Source organism: Ornithodoros turicata, chromosome 5 (assembly GCF_037126465.1).
Source record: "Ornithodoros turicata isolate Travis chromosome 5, ASM3712646v1, whole genome shotgun sequence".
Taxonomy (NCBI): domain Eukaryota; kingdom Metazoa; phylum Arthropoda; class Arachnida; order Ixodida; family Argasidae; genus Ornithodoros; species Ornithodoros turicata.
This window is the reverse complement of record NC_088205.1, coordinates 25,894,912-25,913,391: the sequence shown is the minus strand read 5'-3', so window position 1 is coordinate 25,913,391 and position 18,480 is coordinate 25,894,912. Positions and strand designations below refer to the sequence as shown.

The 18,480-nt window shown below is 45.8% G+C and overlaps 1 long non-coding RNA gene across 2 annotated transcripts in view; it reads right to left on the bottom strand.

The window, feature by feature from the left end:
• Positions 1–5,181: 5,181 nt before the first annotated feature.
• The window catches only part of LOC135394243 (uncharacterized), a 36,537-nt gene continuing 23,238 nt past the window's right edge, over positions 5,182–18,480 (bottom strand). For both annotated transcript variants that reach the window (XR_010422802.1, XR_010422803.1), the window contains exon 3: positions 5,182–5,300. This is a non-coding gene — a long non-coding RNA (uncharacterized LOC135394243). The remainder of the gene's footprint in view (positions 5,301–18,480) is intronic.

Sequence of the window (18,480 nt, the reverse complement as noted above, 5' to 3'; positions counted from 1 at the left end):
GGGCTTCAGCGGTTCTGTGGTGAGCAATTGTCCGGTGAGCAATGGTCCTGGACCCGACTTAGCTACCGAGGGCGGCGCGATGGTAAGGTATTCACCGAATATGTCAATAGCTCTTGAAGGGCTGTTTGATGAAGTAAGCAGATACTCGGATCCATCCTAAGGGATATTTCCTTGACCCTTAAACCCAATACCTACCACTGTACGCTAAAGCGAAACCGTGTCCTCAATCCTTAGTTCACCTGAGCTATGTGAGTACATTCTTATTGGTCTTTCACAAAAACAACAACGTACAACTCAAGCAACGTTTTGCATTCACGGCGGAAGCTTCACTTGAAGCGTTCTAGCTTGCTATACGTAAACTCAATGGCAAAAACGTTATGCTGAAACAGTGTTTTTTAAATAGACCTCTCCCTGTTTGTAAACAAATGACGTCATACTGTTCGACAGTGCTACCAATAGGCGAGTTCAGAAAATCCCAGAGTGCTTAGCGTTGCTTTGAACTGTGGGAGTTTACTAATACGAAAAAAACGAGTGGCCTCCAAACTGTCCCGATTTCTTCCCATTGTCCACAACGTGTCAAGGTTAGCGAAAACGAAATGTGAAGGATTATTCTTCGTTCCCCCGCTGAGCAAGCGCCCAGGATGCAATGCGTGCGCAAAGAGCACTGGGATTTTCTGGACTCGTCTATTAGGTAGAGTTGAACTACGCTGGAAGGAACAAGGTCTGGAACAAGGTCGCGCAGGAGAGCCTTGGGAGGGGTTACGATGGTCCCTGAGAGGGACATGAGACATGACCTTCGGTCCTACTTTTCTTTCACTAGGAGGCCGCGAACAAGTGTTCATTCGTAGAACCCAGCCAGTCCCTTCCGATTTGTTTCGGTTTCGGTCTGTCTACCAACGTCATGATGACGTTCCTCGGATAGAGATCTATTGTTTTCAGAGGGGGGGATATGTTTGTTATGCTCATGTTACGACGGATGCTTCTCTGGGCCGGAAAGCGGTGGTGGTAGTTGTGCTGAAAGAGCTCGCCATTGTCGGCCTCACAGAGGTGGGCAACGTCACGACTAACGTTCTGGGGGAATGTGCGTCCTGGGCCGACTTTTTGGGAGCTGTGCCGAGATAAGTCTGAAAGACCTCAGTATGAGAAAAACCCCGAAAAAATCAAGACAGCACTGCCGGCACCGGGATTCGTACCCGGGTACCTCCCAGTCTCGACGTGACATGGCCAGTATGCCACGGAGGGTCGTGGGACTCCTCTAGCGGTCGCTCCTGGCAATGCCACGCCACGCCCATCTAGTTGCCCGGTCACGTGATCCCCACATGTTTCGCTGTTATGGCGGTCTGCGCTGAGGCTTGGAAGTTTAGCAAACCTCGTCTTCAGCAAACCTCTTACCTTCAAGGAGTCCATTTGCACAACACTTTGAAGGTTATCGGGTGTTTCAACATTTGCCGCGTGATAAGTCACAGCAAAACATAAGAGAAGGTTATGAAAGTGGAAATAAGTTATTCGGCCACTGCTCGTCTCTGTATTCAGGTGAGATACGCTATGGTGGGCTAGAAAGACTGGTGTGCCGTTCGCCGGTTGTCATATGTACCCGCTGATGTTCCTGCCGGGAGGTGGCGCCAAGCGTATATCGGGCGCTATGCGATCTAATCACCTCTTGCGGCTGATTTCAGTGCTACTCGTCACGTGATTACTCACCTTCCGTTACCCCATGAGCGTGCCTTTTCGTTGCTCTGCATGCAAAATGCACCTTGAGTGTCACCTGCAGCAGCAAACGAATGGCACACCTAGATATCAGTCGCGATATTCGTCGGCGCGTCCCGATCAGTCCTCGTATCTGAGACATCCGCACTGTGATAACGGTAAAGACGTGCTCGAGCAGCCGGTTTATGTGCTCGAGCAGCCTATGGTGATATGTGCTCATCCTTCCCTTCATTTGAGCGACCTTCACCTTCTAGGTTGCGAGGTCCGGTAACGGGGAATTGTGATAGAAATGTTTAGGTCGGTGTTGGCCTATGAGCGTGGCCTAACCAACTGAAGCGTCAGAACTGCTAATTACATTTGCGTGTGTCATGTGTGTGTGCGAGTGTGTATGCCTAATCTTTCTCATCGCCTTCCCACTCATATGTTAACTCACATGTACTGAGGTATGATACCGCAGTTGTTGCGGTGAATCACCTCATCCCACCGTCATTCATGTATCTGATGTAACTGTTGTTGCATTACAAACCTGGCAATCAAGACTGCCCCATTGAGGGAACTACTTCGCAAGGATGTCTCATTTACTTGAGACTGTGCTCAACAACGTGCGTTTGAAGAAGTAAAAAACTGGATCATGTCGCCACCAGTCCTGGCACTGTACTATCCAACAAAATAAACAATATTATCGGCCGATGCTTCAAGTTATGGCTTTGGAGCAGTCCTCATGCAGCGACAGGAGGATGAAAGTTTGCAGGTCGTTGCCTGTGCATCCAAGTCACTCACAGAGACAGAAGGTTGTTACTCTCAAATAGAAAAGGAGGTCCTCGCAATCACGTGGGCGTCTGAGAAATAGACTATGTGGTCGGATTGGAGTTTCACATAGAAACAGATCACAAGCCACTTATCCCCCTGTCCACCCGGAAACCAGTACATGACCTCACACCGCGCCTTCAAAGCTTACGTCTTATAGGATGATGCGCTTCGACGCAACACTTGCCAGGCAAAGACCTCGTAGTTGCAGATAAATTGTCGCGACAACCATCCCCGAGCAAGAAAATGCACACCTCGCGGAGGAAGTTGCAGAATTTGAAGAGGCTCTTACCCGCCACGTACATGTCCCAGAGGTAAGTCATCAGAGACTTTTACATGCGCAAAACCAGGACGCCGTGTGCAAAACTTTGCGTGCATATGTTCAGCCTACCTGGCCAGACGCAAAATCACAAGTGTGCGAATAGTGCTCGCCATACTGGCAGTTCAGAAATGAACTTACTTTGCATGAAGGAATTCTAATGAGAGGACAGAGATTCCTCATACCCGCAGCATTGCGTCCTTCAGTACTTAGCTCTCTCCATGACGGACACGAGGACACCGTCAAATGCAAAAGGCGAGAAAAGAGTCCTGTTTGTGGCCAGGCATATCGCATGATATAGTTGACATGATGGAGAAATATGTGAGTTGCTTGAAGCAAAGACGGTAGCCGGTACTGAACAGGGTCAGAGCGGGCATCCGTAGAGTGTTATACAGGGAGAGAGCAGTTCTTGGGGCCGTGCAGTTTGGTAGGCGGTGGCAAACATCAGCGACCCTCTTCGAAGAAAGCCATGGTAGGTATGTCATCCGCTTCTAATATCCTTCGTGCTGCTGTCCCACGAGCAACTCTCCGTGAGTTTTGGTTTGTTGCGAGGTGGCATCTAGCACGTACGTCAATCCCAGACCTGCCGTGAGCTCGTCTTTGGGTGTTGGCATTGCGATGGTTGTAGACTAGTGCGTTTGTTGCGTTAAAGGGAGCCAGCCAATATGGCTGGTCTTCCACGATGATGCCAATACATATATATGAAGCAAAGACGGTAGCCTCCATAGGTAGGTGATGTGGGCAAGCTAACGCTTGTCCCATCCTACAGTTGGCGATACAAGGTAGCTCTCCTGCTTGATGACAATACAGAAGCAAAGACGGCCTCGGAGCCAACCACTCATTTCAACTGCTTTCCCTGACCGCCAATGGCAAAGGGTGGCAATGGATCTTTTTCGTACCAATGGGAAGAACTACTACTACTAAAGGCTACTGCTCCCTCTACATCGAAATCGCTCTTCCAGAGAACCAGAGGCTGGAGACAGTCATCCCTAAGTCAAAGTCGATTTTTGCGAGACATGGGATTCCAGAAAACGGTGGTCACGAACAACGGGCCACAGTTCCGCAGAGGTCACCATTTTTGCCAAGGGTTTGGGTTTTGCCCACACCACTTTGAGCACAAATATCCACAAAGTAATGGCTATATGCTGAGGCAGCGATGAAAATCGCGAAGGTGAAGATTTCGAAACCTTCTGACCCTTACAGAGTACTCCTATCGAGCAACATCCCTGGCCAATAGTTTCAGCCCTGCTTAACTGCTGTTCAACAGACGGTTGCGCACACATGTACCCAACGCGGCGGAGCTGCTACTACCTTATGTGCCTAATGCTGGTCAGCTCAGCACATTCGAATGTGAAAGAATAAAGCGTCAAGAAATAAATTTCAACAGGCACCACTGTATCCGAGAACGTGAGAAGTTCCAACCTCAGCAGAAGGTCTGGGTAACCGACCTCAAACGCCAAGGAACGATATTGAGTGTGGACGTAGAGAACGGATGCAGGGCGAATTGGAAGACAGCTGATCATCTTCATTCGTCGGTGGTCAAGCACTATGTGCTTTGCATTTCGGCGAATGGTGTCCTGATCTGTGGTAACCCAATAGGACCGAAGAGCGTCACCTCCTCGGTCCGTTTCGGAAGACATCTGAAGCCACCAGCCCGTTACGGGTACGACCCTACACTCTTAAAAATGAACTTCACCGCATAGCACACTCCTAGCCAACCATCATCTCGAATGATATCGTTATCTGCCCTGATTTGTTGAAAACGGGAGGCGTACGCCTTTTCTGTGACAATTATGAACAGCATAAGTGTCACAGAAAAGGCGTACGCCTCCCGTTTTCAACAAATTAGGGCAGATAACGATATCATTCGAGATTATGGATGGCTTGGAGCGCGCTATGCGGTGAAGTTCATTTTTAAGAGCGTACGGGAGATGTTAGATGAAAGAAGGAAGTCACTCATAAGGTCGTCCAGCTGATCGGACTCGAACCCACATCTTCTGGATTGCCTGGTGTTGCGTTGTCCTTTCTTCTGTGTTCCAGCCTCAGAACATAAATTTCCAACGTGTTCAGGAGATGTTGGATGTTCCCTGTGCTCTCTGCACGTGCAATTGTATCGGAAGCTCTCTACGTGAGTGTGCGACGTGCCCAAAGGCTGAAAAGCAAACGGGAGCTCACGCTATATACGTGACACTTTTTCTCAGTCGAAGCCGAGCGAACTAGTGTATCACGGGCGACACGCCCGCCTCTTGTATATTGTTTGTTCCTATGAAAGAGTTGAATCTAACAGGTTGATTAATGGATACGAGAGTACAAGTCGCCCATTTCGAAAGGAAGTATATGCGGCCCCACCCGGTGAAGAAACTTTCTTTTATTTCCATGTACAGATGACGTACATAGATGGATTATTTTTATACCACCTTGGTCCACCTCAGCTTGTGGTTATCTTCCCAGCAGACTAGCAGGACACCTGGAAAATGAAGAGGTGCATAAATGAGATCTCTTGCTTCCTGCTTGATAAAGAACCCATATAGGCAGTCTAAGGATCTTCCTTATCTTCTTTCCATCAGTTCTTAGCAACAACCAAGAAAACAAGAAAAAAGAAGCGCATACTCCTTACAACTTTAAGCTTCTCCTATAGTATAACGGTATACGGTGACTAAGCACAATATCTTTGCCGTTTATTATAACTTCTTTTTCGTGCGCCCAGTCAGATTTTGTCTGTGAATGCGCTCGTATGTGTGTTTGTATGTGAGAGTGAGTAAGAGGGAGAGAAGTATGTGTGCTTTAGCTTCCACGTCCGTAGGCTATAATAAAGTATAGGCTGTGGTGTACACTGCCCCTTTGCACTGCAGCCCCATCACTTGCAGGTCTCTGTTGGTGGTATGAGCCAGATCTGGAGTCACCTTGAGATTGAAAAACATTTCCGCAAAAAATCGCAGCAGAAGTAGCACTTTACTGTGTATTCACACGAGCGACGTCCTCACGGAAGATTCTAGTGGAAGAAAAAGCAAAAACTCTGCTCACAGAGACGAAGTTCCGTCCCGTGTTATGTGAGCATTCACACGGTGCGGAATACCGGGAGTGGCGATACTGTGCACTTAGCAGACGACATTTTGCAGACGACACCGTCAGCGCCTTTCCTGTCGTCGGCTACAGAATATCTTGTGGCTGTGTTTGCGGATATTCCCCACGGTTAGCAGTGTACGTGAACTACGTGAACACTGGATGTTGAGCGCTCCCGCTCAGAAAGCTATGATGTTTTTCGCGTCTTCCGCTTCTGCGGGAAATGTCGCTCGTGTGAATGCACGGTTAAAGGGACGGTCACATCCGTTCCAATCGATTTCGAAAGTATGGTGCCATTTTATTCCTCGGGGATCATGCACTGACCACAGTTTCGAGAATCCCACGAGGAAGAGTGGCGTAGTTTGACTGATGCAATACATGACAAAAGCAGACGCCGGACATTGAGAGCAGAGATGTGCTGTAACTACTTTTTTAGTAGCTTAACTATAACTACTAACTATACTGTGTCATATTGCAGTTTAGCTACTAGTGTAACTACATCAGAGCCGCACTATAGTAATGACTACTTTGCAACTATGTTGTGCGCGTCGTTATATCTATGATCGCTTATAGACGTATAAATAGCACGTGAGTGCGTGGGGAGCGAGAAGACAGTGAACTCCCACACTCGCAACAATCATCGCACAGCATGCGCTACTGATGTGGTGATATGTCATGCAACGATGAAGTCATGACCTCCAATCTGACGACGCAGGGGGCGTACGCTTTTTGAATGTGCTGTGTGTGCCGATCGTTATGTACTTTTTGCTCATGTGCCGTAGCATTTTTGTGCGCAAACTTGACAATGAAGGTCTCCATTCCGCGTCTAACCAGTCTAACTCGACCAACTGCTACTAACTGCACCGACAGCCAACGGTCCTGTTGCAACACGTTGGATGCTGTCCTGACTCCCCGTGGAAAATTCTTAAAATGTGCGAAGTACTTCTAGCCCGCTGTAACCTAACTACTGTAGCTAACTACAAAAAAGTTTAACTAGTACTTATAACTACCATTTTTGCAAGTAGTTTCTAACTACTTTAAACTACCATGCGGCAGTTTAACTAATAGTTTAACTACAAGTAGGTAACTAATGCATATCCAAGGTTGAGAGTATGCCGGAATTCCCTCTCTGGATGTACGAGAAAACGTCACTCCCTAAGACCCAATGAGGGTGCGACATTGAGAAGAGGAATGCCGCGGCCGTGCGGGCGTATCACAGAGTTACGCACACAACTCTCAAAATGACTATAGAAACCAAGCTAGCTAAGGGCCATCTCAACAAGTCAACCGCCACGGTAGGGCTAACGTGCTATATGAACAGTACCTCCTACAAGCTTCGTGCGCCGTTCGAGCACGTCACAGCATATAGGTTTAAACAGTACAATACACGTTCCCAATACAAAACAGGAAGCAACCCAAGCACACGCGATGAGAGCAAACAAAACAAACACACTTCGAACACGGCATGGTACACGGAGCCCAGCGCGACTTAGATTGGATTGGATTGGATAGCAGGGTGTCTAAGCGGACTGGCATTCACGCGTGGAAAGGCTGCAGTTGGGCGAATCCGCCGTATCGATCATGTAGCCTCCCAGACTTCGACTCTGGGAGGGGGATCGCCTCCTTTGCTCTCCCCCTTCCTTTGCTCTCGCCCATTACTCTCTCTCTCTCTTAGCTTTTCTTCTAGCCTCTCTCTTGATATCTATGGAGTTCCGGGGCGTCTGGACGGCGTCTTTCTCCTCTGAGCGCCGCCCTCTCACTCCTCTGGTTAGCGAGTGACGTCACGAAGCACTTTTCGGACGAAGAAATTAACGAAGTACTAGACTGTCGGCCGATGGCCGACGGTTTTAGAGATGGGTTTCCGGATGCGACCGTCGCTTTGAGCGCTTCATAAGGCGGGACAAATACCGTCACATTTACGTTGTTATTGTGTTAGTTAAAAGCAAAGTGTAATCTGGGCAGTTACATGTGTATAATTAGACAATTGTGTTAATAAAATATTCTGAACATCAGATGCTGTCAATACACAGGGCATTTTTTTATACTTCACATAATTTTTATAATAAAGATCTATAAGAGCTATGAAAGAAGGAAGTCATTGTAAAGGTTAGCTAGGATGTTGAACTCGAACCCACATGTTCTGCATTGCCAGTCCAGGGCTCTACCAACTGAGATGAGCAATAACTTGACCAATGGGCAATGACTTCCGCTTCTTTCATTGTTCTTAGGCACTTGAGGTTTGTGTGTTGTGTTGGTCCCTTGTTCCGTGTTCCAGCCTCGTCTGTTTGGGAGTTCCTAGAACGACAGAGACCTATTCTGTCCTGGCAGAGGCACGCGAAACACCAGCAAGCGTCCTACGAGACGTGGAAACGCTCCGGATATATGCGCGGAACCTCACACAGCACCAGCTCATTGCCATCTTACCATCATCTTCGGCTCATTGATATTGACTGTCCGGACTCTACCATTGGTATTGCTGTTGACCGCCTGAAAGTGCACCTCCCCACCACACCATCAGTGCTTTCCTATGCCCCACCAATGTGGACTATTCGCAGGCCTCCTGTATGTGACCACATTCCTGGTCTTCTGAAGAAAAACTCTGTACCTCCCGTTGTTGCTCACCAATTTACACTCAGCGTACTTTCAACGACTCCCTGTGTACACTGATGGATCAGTGTCTCAAGGCGGATCCACTGCAGTCTTTTATATGCCACATGAAAACCTTGAAGTGGCGCACAAGCTCCCCTACGAAACGTCATCTACCGAGTCCGAGCTTTTCGCCATACTGACCGCGTTGAACTACATAGCGGTATCAGCGCCTGGCGCTTGGGTTGTGTTCACGGACAGTAAGGTGGCGCTAGAAGTTCTAGCAAATCAGGGCTCTGTAGCAAATTATTGTTCCAGAACAATCGGCGGCCTAGACACCATGATAGTCGCAATATACAACCGACTTCTATCCTTTGGTCATAGCCTGTGTTTCCAATGGGTACCTACCCAGTCACACCGCCCTGCACGGAAACACCCGCGCAGACGCCTTAGCACGTCGGGCACATAGGGACGGCACCTCCAATAACTGTCTCCTGCCACTTTCAGCCCCATCGTGTCGGTTACAGACACAGTGACTCCGTCATAACGGCACTCGGCAGTTTCAAGAGGACGCTGTCCGACTGAACGACCATCTCCGGTCTATCGACCCGTCGATAGATTTCGTTGCCACACACCACTGCTCGCGTCAAGAAGCGTCCATTCTGCACCGACTACACCTTAATGCCGCCAAGACACCTCTACTTCTCTGTAAAATTGGTCTTCTCCAGTCGCTCAAATGCCCTACTTGCCCTGTTGAAGCTGATATTCCACACCTTCTCCTCGACTGTCACAGATTCGACACCCCTCGAGCCACGCTGAGACGACGCCTGCTCGAGCTGTGCTGCACGGGCTTTTCTCTGGCCACTCTGCTCGGCCCAATATGACATCACACACAGCGGTCTGTGACCAAAGCAGTTCTGACTTTCTTGAGCGATTCAGGTCTTATGAACAGCCTGTGAACTCAGTCGTGCAATCTGGTTCTTCTGTGCCCCACTCTCACCCTCAACGCATTAACCTCATGCTTTCCTTTTAAAGTTATCTTCTGTGATCCATCTCATCATTGTTTCACCGTTTGTTAGTCATCTTTTTTTGTCATCTTTTCTTTAATCTACCTCTCCTTCTTTCATCCTTTGTTAGTTTATCTTTTATTTCCTAATCCCTTTTCTTTTCTTTATATTTATTTCTTATTTGTTAAGTTTATTTATTATTTATTTATTTCCGGAATAGCAAGCCGACGTCCCGTTTGGCTGACCTTTCCCCCGTTTTTTTTCCTTTTCGTCTAATAAATATATCCCCCCCCCCCCCCATCAGAACATCAATTTCCATCGTGTGTTCTATAAGAGCTACCTAGATGAAGTTCTCACAGAGGAGTTATGCGGCCATCCTGTGGGAAAGAGCATGCATCTACTGGACGACTACTTGTAATTACCTAAAATTAATTATATGTTTTCGGGGAAATGCGAGATAGTAGGATTGGAGCTCGCCATTATTTAAATCTATCCTCTTTTTTAAATATGCTGAAACGAGAACATTGAATAGAATAGAATTGAATTGAATTAACAAAGCAGAGTGGGCCAGTTGATATGACATCTGAGAGTGCGGAGCTACGGCAGACAAGGACAGCAGGAAAACAAGAGCGGACAAGGACAACAGGAGCGGTGTGGTGTCCTTTCCCTGTTGTTCTTGTCTGCGGTAGCTCCGTAGTCTAAGAAGACATACTTTGAGATATAAATACCCAAATCTGCTATGCAAATGAGCCGAAACACGAACCACGTACTTCTCGAGCGCAAAAAGTAAGAGGGAAATGACGTTGGCATCGGATTACCAAGTGTTCTGTAGCGATCGAACTGACTGGAACAAACGCTGTCGTCGCTTTCCGGCCCAGATAAGCCGAAGCGATGTCGTTTCTGCGCTCGAGAAGTGCATAGTTCTCGTTTCGCTTCATTTGCATACCAAAGTTTGGCGATTTATATATCTCAATGTACGTGTTCGTTTCAAGATTTCGGAGAAAGAAGGTGGATTCAAATAATGGTTGCCTCTAACCCTGCAGTCTCGCATTTTCGCGAAAACATCTAATTAAAAAGTCACTTAATGAATTCTAGGTAATTAGCATGCACTACATGCTCTAAATGTCCGTCTGGTCGCGTAACTCGCCCGCAAATATGATATCATTACAGCTCTCACAGATTTTTTAAAAAAATCTGTAAAGAAAGAGAAACCCACTTAACTTTCCAACATTATCCGTCATGTGGTACACGTGAAGTGAAACACTTTTTGCATGATATGTATCGGGTGTTTCCCTGTTAAAATTTCCAAATATTAATTATCATTTAAAAATGGGGGGAAATATTTCTCAACTTTGTGCGTGGTCAACAATGCATCACCTAACCATGTTTCTGTCACCGGACGACATGATTTTCCGAATAAGGATACAGGATATCTAAAGCAGCGTGATGTACGGGATATGACCAGAGGTGGGGAAATAACTTTTATTTTGTAATGCATTACCATTACTCATTACTTGTATAAAAATCTAATGCATTACATTACTCATTACTTTTTGGATGTTAGTAATGCATTAGTAATGCCATTACTTTAACGAAGTAATGGCATTAATTTGGCATTACATTTACGTTTCAGGGCATAATCCTCCAAGATGCTATGCATAAGTTTTTCCTTGCGTTTTTTGCTATAGGCAATAGCCACCCGAGTATCCCCAAATCGGTTTCACTAAATCCCCGCAGAAGCGAGTCTGATAGGCAAAAGCTATATATAAGATTTATTGCAGATGATGCCTTTTCTAGCATTATGGAGCCAGCGGATGAAGCCCAGCCTACAGTTCTGTCCTGGCAGAAAAACTACCTCTGACAGATCAAGAGAAACTAACACGGTACCGTACCAAAACAGCGAATCACCACAGCAATTGTTACGTGTTACCCTCATACAGGCTATGTTTCTGTTTCATTGGTTATCCTTTATTCCAAATGCGCACAGGAGAAAATCGGTGATATCGTCATGTAGACACTTGTGACACACACCGCCTACTGTTGAATTCTTGCAGAATTTCCCAGGCTACGCCTTTCTCTTTCCTTGTTGCCCTGTGCTGATTGTTAAAGGCGGGTTGAAAAGAACCTGGATGTTCCCAATCTCCACGTGGCCCAATGAACATTCGACAAAAGTAATGAGTAATGCCACCCTGCATTACTCAGTCGAAATGTAATGCGTTACCATTACTCATTACTTGCTGACAAAATGTAATTCATTACCATTACTCATTACTCAAAAGTAATGCATTACCGGTAATGCATTACTTTGTAATGCATTACTCCCCACCTCTGGATATGACCGTATTTGACCAGAAGATAATTTTTATTTTTAGTGCACCAAACTTGTAGAGCTCGCGAGCTGGAGTGGTCGACGAGTCGCGCGAGCGAGAATATTTACCCAGTTCCACCAGAAGGCTCCAGCATTTTATAAGCTTAGCACATGAAAATGAATGAAAATGAAAAAGAAAAAAAAAGAGAGAGAGAAAAGAAATGTGGGCGAACACATCTTACGTATAAATCTGCTCCCAATCAGCGCACGAAAGAGAAAAGTTAAATATACACGATTTTTCTCCTTGGATGAAACGTATACTATTACGAAAGCAACAGTTTTATGGAAGCAATGCATGCAGAGCCACGAGGAAAGAACGTATACGGCGAGGAAAACGAAGACGCGAGTGTGTGTGAGAGAAGAAGACAGAAAGAAGTATAGAGGAGAGAGAAAAAGTACTGCATTGTCCTGTGAAGTAACATACGGCATATATGCGGCGTATACTACGGCACATGCGGCATGCTCAGCTGAGACACCTTATCCCTCTCACTGCGCACCGGCGACCTCACACTTTTTTTTCTTTCAGACATCGTCCCCAAAACACGATGACCTTCTTCTTAAAGGAGCACTGAGCTGACCCCCAAAATCTTTTTTCGTTTTTCTGTGCAGAGTGTTCTCCAACGAGTTAAATCAGTTCCTGCGAAAGAACGATGAGCGCAGGTGATCCACAGAGCGAGCGCGAGGGCTCTGTTCCGCACACCTTCGAAAAATCCTTTTCCTCGTGAAAAGAGCGCATCGCAGAACGAGAGGACGTCGTGAAGTATGTTACTCCCCTCACGTGACCAGTGTCGTACAGCGGCACAGCTCAAGCACGCGTATAAACGTTGCGTGAGCTGCGAAGAAGAAACAAAGAAACAAGGCACGGAGCCTCCAATACGTCACACGAGAATCGTGTCGGCCGTCTGCGGCTGCTTTCTCCGACTCCTTTTTTGTAAATTTGATTGCACAGCAACGCATCGTAGAGCGAAATATTTTGCATTGTAACTCCTGGTGGACAGCTTGACAGATTAGGCAGGATTTCGAGCGACATTAAACGTCACCTCATTGCTCCTTTAAAGGGGTGGTAAGTGCAAAAATTTCTCATCGCAGATTCAAATGTACCGTTACCTTGACATCAACACGAAAGGAACGGGACTTATCCGATGCGTCGTTCGTGATTTATGATCGACAGAAAAAAGCACAATGTATGTTTTCTCTCTCCCACTCCTTCTCAAGAATGCCTACAATGCGGGGCGTTCTCACATTGGTCTCCATCAAACGACTCGTTCAATCATCGCGGGACTTCGTTTGAGGAGACCAACCGGAGGCCTCTCCGCATTGTCGCGCTTCTTGAGAAGGAGAGGGTTAACTGCGATTTTCCTCGCCCATCAACCACGAACGATGCAACCGATAAGTCCCGTTCCTTTTGTGCTGGTGTCAAGATGACGCTATCTTTGATTCTGCGAGCAGAAATATTTGCACTTAAGTGACCCTTTAACAACACTGCAACGTTTCGCCCCAAGTGTAAGGGTCGGTTACATGCATGGATGTGTAGTTACATTCGAGGTTTTATAGCAAAAGGGGCAATAGGCGCGTAAAAAATCGAGATCGCGAATACCGAATGGTCCGGCGCGGCAGTCTGAATCTCCACCAATGAGACGGCCGCGAGAGTGGTCACGTGCTTTCGAGAACCAATAGCAATGGCGGAGGCTCTGGCTCCTCTATTGCCAGAGCTTGACACGGTAGTTTGTTCACGGAGGTTGTATCTCTCAACATACGACACGTAGAAGAATAGTTATTTATTTCCTCAAAACTCGGACGCATAGCACAATGTTTGCACTATGCAATCAATGACGTCAATCAATGAGCAATCTGAGAAATTGTAGGGGTCTTTTTTGTGTAATGGAGTGACAAACACATGTGACATTGTTGCAGAAAGAGGCGCCCTCTACTGGAGAGGTCATTAAGTACAGTAATTGAAACTCGCCAGGTTAATGCTATAATTGACAGTCATTGAAAGTATAATGTACGTCATTGCAATGAACAATGGTGCTAAAGAAAAATACTTTAATACACATTTAGTGAATGAATAATATTACTATTTCTACATAAGCACGTCAAAAAACACCTGGAGTATGACATCTAAATCAGAGCAAGTGATAGTAGTAATTAGAGATAGTAGTCACTAAACATAGTGATAGTAGGATATTAGAGATATTATTAAAACATCCAAGCTAATTCGTGCAACTGAGCACAGTATTTACTTTTGAAGTTAGTCGTGTGTTGTACGTATCAAAAAAACGTTTGAAAATTTGCGCGGGCAGATACATATAACAGTCTGACCATAACGACCGCGCGCTCGGTGTACAGCGAGCTTCGTCACAATACGGTGGTGTACTGTTGGTGAAACACGCTTTACAGGGCATCATTTTACTATCCGCTTGCGCTTCACTAAAAAAAAAAAAACTGAACTTCTCCATATAATACGTAGGAGGCAAACCACTGCACAGCATGATACAGTTGGCACACATGGTTTGAGGTGACAGCGGAGCGTACGCCCTTCTGGTGCTGTGGACATAGAATGCAAAGTGTCCCAAAAGTGTACTCTTTCAATTTAAACGAAATTTAAACGAATGAGAGGAGGGATCGAATGATTGAAAATATAGAACCGGAACTATGGAAACTGAACTCGCACTTCATGGTTATGAATTAAGTACGCTGCCGACTGCACCACGTCGGCACAACTCCCCCTGCGCCTTTCCAAAGGCCTTATTCAGACTGACGAAACGTCGCACGGTATCATTGGGAACGATGGCGGTTGGGGGGGGGGGGGATATATTTTATTATATTTATTAGAGGATAGGAAAAAAAACAGGGGAAAGGTCAGCAAAACGGGACGTCGGCTTGCTATTCCGCAAAGAAAGAAAATAGATGAAAGAAGACTAAAATAAATAAAAAGAAAAGAAATTAATTAGGAAATAAAGGATTAGCTAACAAACGGTGACAGAGGGATGAGATAGATTAAATACAAAGCGGTTGGGGAATGCCAGAACTGAGTCAAGTACGGCCAACACAAATGATAAAAAGCACGCTGAAACTAATGTGTTTATTATCGTACAAGCTTTCATGCAGCGGAGTGCAATGGTGTTATGCGGTAAAATACTGTTTCTGAAGTGGGTATTTTGGTGTGACATTGGCGTTTTGAAACGCTTACGTGCACGTTTAGCACGACTTGACGACGCTTCATACTCATAATGCAGGAGACGCTCTTTCGCTCTTTCTGTATGTCTTCGCTTGTTACTTTGCCACACGACGTGCCAGTCCGTATGAGCATCGCCATTATTACTGGGGGGGGGGGGGGGGGGGGGAACGTGACATTCGACATTCCGCCGCCAGGGATGATGCGCAGGTAGAAATGGTTAATTTCTCGGCAATTTTATCCGTATGTCTTTCAGTTAGGCTCTGTTGGTCGTTCACCAGTGATGAGTTGTTCATGAAGACGATCTGAACGAGACAGTACCCATCACGTGGTTGCAAGAGGAGACTTGGGAATAATCATTGCCTCGGAGCGTCGTTACCGAGGTAATTAGTTGCACGCAGATAACTGCATCTACGTATCTGGGTATCACTGAAAAATTGTCATGTTCGAAATAACAGGAGGCAACGGAAAATACAGAAATAGATATACAAAAAAATACAAAAAAGTAATGTAGACGATACTCCGAAAAACGCAGACGACATTCCAAAAGACGCAGAATTGCAGCGCTTGCTTGTGGAGAGGACGTTTAGAAGATTTACTGCACTACCGAAAAAAGAAAAAGAAAGGAAAAGAAGAAGCCGCAGTGCCGTATCTCTTGCATTTGCCTTACAGGACGGTATATACATCAAAATCCTATGAGCTCATTTTATTGCATGCTTCGCAAAAGTTCTTCAAAAAATGTTCGCCATATACAAATCTCCTGTTTCTACAGGGTACCCATAACGTTATTCCGTTCCAGTGATCTTGTTGAACGTGCACTGTAAAAACAGAACTTCAACGCATCGCACGCTGTGCACCAGCCATTGCCACGAATGATAGGGTTGACACATGACTCGAGAGAGAGGGGGGCGAACTACCTTTGGTGAAAATTAGCATATATCCAAATTGACACAAAAAGGAGCACGTGATTCTATTATTCGTATAGCAATATAATTGGCGCACAGCGTGCTATGCGGTGAAGTTCTGTTTTTATACAGTGTGCATTTTATGTCACATTCAAAAAACGGACCCCCTCCCCCCACCACCACCACAAAGCACGCGCTCAAGGGAAACCATTACAGAGAATGATGCCGTTATGACTCACGAGCTGTTGAAATCTCGGGGCGTACGCGTTTTTGTCACAAATAACAAACAGGGTGTCCCAGAAAACGTGTCATTGAAATATAATTTTAAAAAATACTCCACCTAGAATCATGCCGTCAACAGCATTTATTCTTACTTGGTTTTCGTCACCTCCTGATGTGAATGTCTTGTAAGGTAAGATTAATTATGTACATTTTTGCTATCTGAACTCGGATATTTGCCAAGTAAACGTCACTTTTTACCCCACCAACATGAAGAGCGTGCCGAAATCACTCAAATTCATGATAATTGACAGTGATATTCACGACCTATCCTATTGGAAAAAAGAGCCGAACATCATGCTTTTCAGAGCACTCGAGCATAATGCGCGATGACTTTTTGAGCGCAATCGCTGCCTTTCCGACGAAAGGAGGTAGGAAACCCAGCCCACAGTGATAGCAGAAAAAGTGACAGTTCCTCAAATTGGGACAGGGAAGGTATGATCCCAGCCAAAGCCGGACGCGATAAGCCATGTCTGTATTGCCTCCTTCTACGATGCTGGTGTGGGCTGGGTTTAAATCATCCTTTCGTCGGACTGACAACGATATTGCTCCGAAAAATTCGTCGCGCGCTACCCTCTGGGAGCTCCTAGAGCACGATTTTCGGATATTTTTTCCTATACGATATAGCTCCTCAACATCCCTGTCAATTATCATTCATTTGAGTAAATTGGGCAATCTATTCACATTGGTGGGGTAAAAAGTGATCCTTACTTGGCAAATTTCCGAGTTCAGTTCGCAAAAATTTACATAATTAAAACGTGACATGCACATCAGGAAGTGGCAAAAACCTATAGTAAGTACAAAAGTCGTTGACTGCATGATTCTAGGTGGCGTAGTTTTTTTTAAATTAAAATTCAATGACACATTTACTGGGACACCCTGTAGATGCATACGTGTCACAAAAAGGCGTGCGCAATCCCGTTTTCAACAAATCAGGAGAGAGAACGATGTCATTCGAGATTATGGTTTGCTTTGCGTGTTGCGCGGTGAAGTTCTCTTTTAGCAGTGTGTGTTACGTTACAGTTAATGCGATAAAAAGATGACAACATTGGAACTATGCTACTTATTATGGTACAAGCCTTTATGCAGTGGACTGCATTTCATCAGGTAAATGCAGCCCACTGCACGAACGTTGGCACAATAATAAATAGTATCTTCAATTTTGTTACATTTTTTATCACGTGTGCCGTATGACTCAGTTTCTATATTCCCCATTACACTTCACTGTAAGAAGACACGTAGAATACATGAACTTCAGTCGCAAGTGCATTCCATCTCTTTCTCTCTCTCTCTGTTAATGCGCTTTGTGAAGTTTTCGTACTGAAACGCTTTCTTTATGTAATAATGCTTATGAAATAGAGACATACTAATATATTTGGTCTTTCTTTTTCTTTTCTTTTTTTGAAGTTGTCTGCCTTGCGCTCTAGAACCAGAACTTCGCCGCATAGCATGCTCCCCATCGTCTTATGGCCTAACCATAATCTCTCCCCCGATTTGTCGAATACGACGCGTACGCGCTCCTGACAATTATGCAGACTGGGAGGCACACGGGTTCGAATCCCGGTGCCAGCTGTGCTGTCTGGGTTTTTCCTCAGACGCTGTCAGACATATGTTGACAGTTCCCTTAGAAGTCGGCCCAGGACGCACATTCCCCCAGAGCGTTAGTCGCGGCGTTGCCCACCTCTGTGAGGCCGACAACGGCGAGCTCTTTCATTAGCACCACCACCACCACCACCTGGTGACAATTATGCAGTTATGTCAATTGTCACAAAAAAAGGCACACGTATTACGAATAATAACGGCATCATTGTGTGCAATTGTGTGCCTTCAGCGTGCAGTGTGGTGAATATTCTGTTTTTATAAAGTGCGCTCATCAATCACGCATATCAAGATGTCAGGTGTAGATGGCTGATGGGGGAAAAACAGGCAGCGCCATCCATCGGAGATCTGATACTCTAAATACGCCCGTAGTTTTTCAACGTATCCCTTTATCCTCCTTTCCCTCCTTTTTTATAATAAACATATACCCCCCCGCCCTTTTATCCTCTGCAGTCTCATCTACATTTCGAGGTGCCGCATCGACGATGGTCATCCAATAATAATTGCTACATTGTTTTAACACAATGCCATCACGTAATCGTCCAACTGCTTCCAATATTCCCCATCCGGAAAAACTGTCTTTATCGGTGACTCCATACATGACTGCACCGAGGGATGTGTGAGAATGGAGGATCCCCATGATTTTATGCCCCCCAACTGCA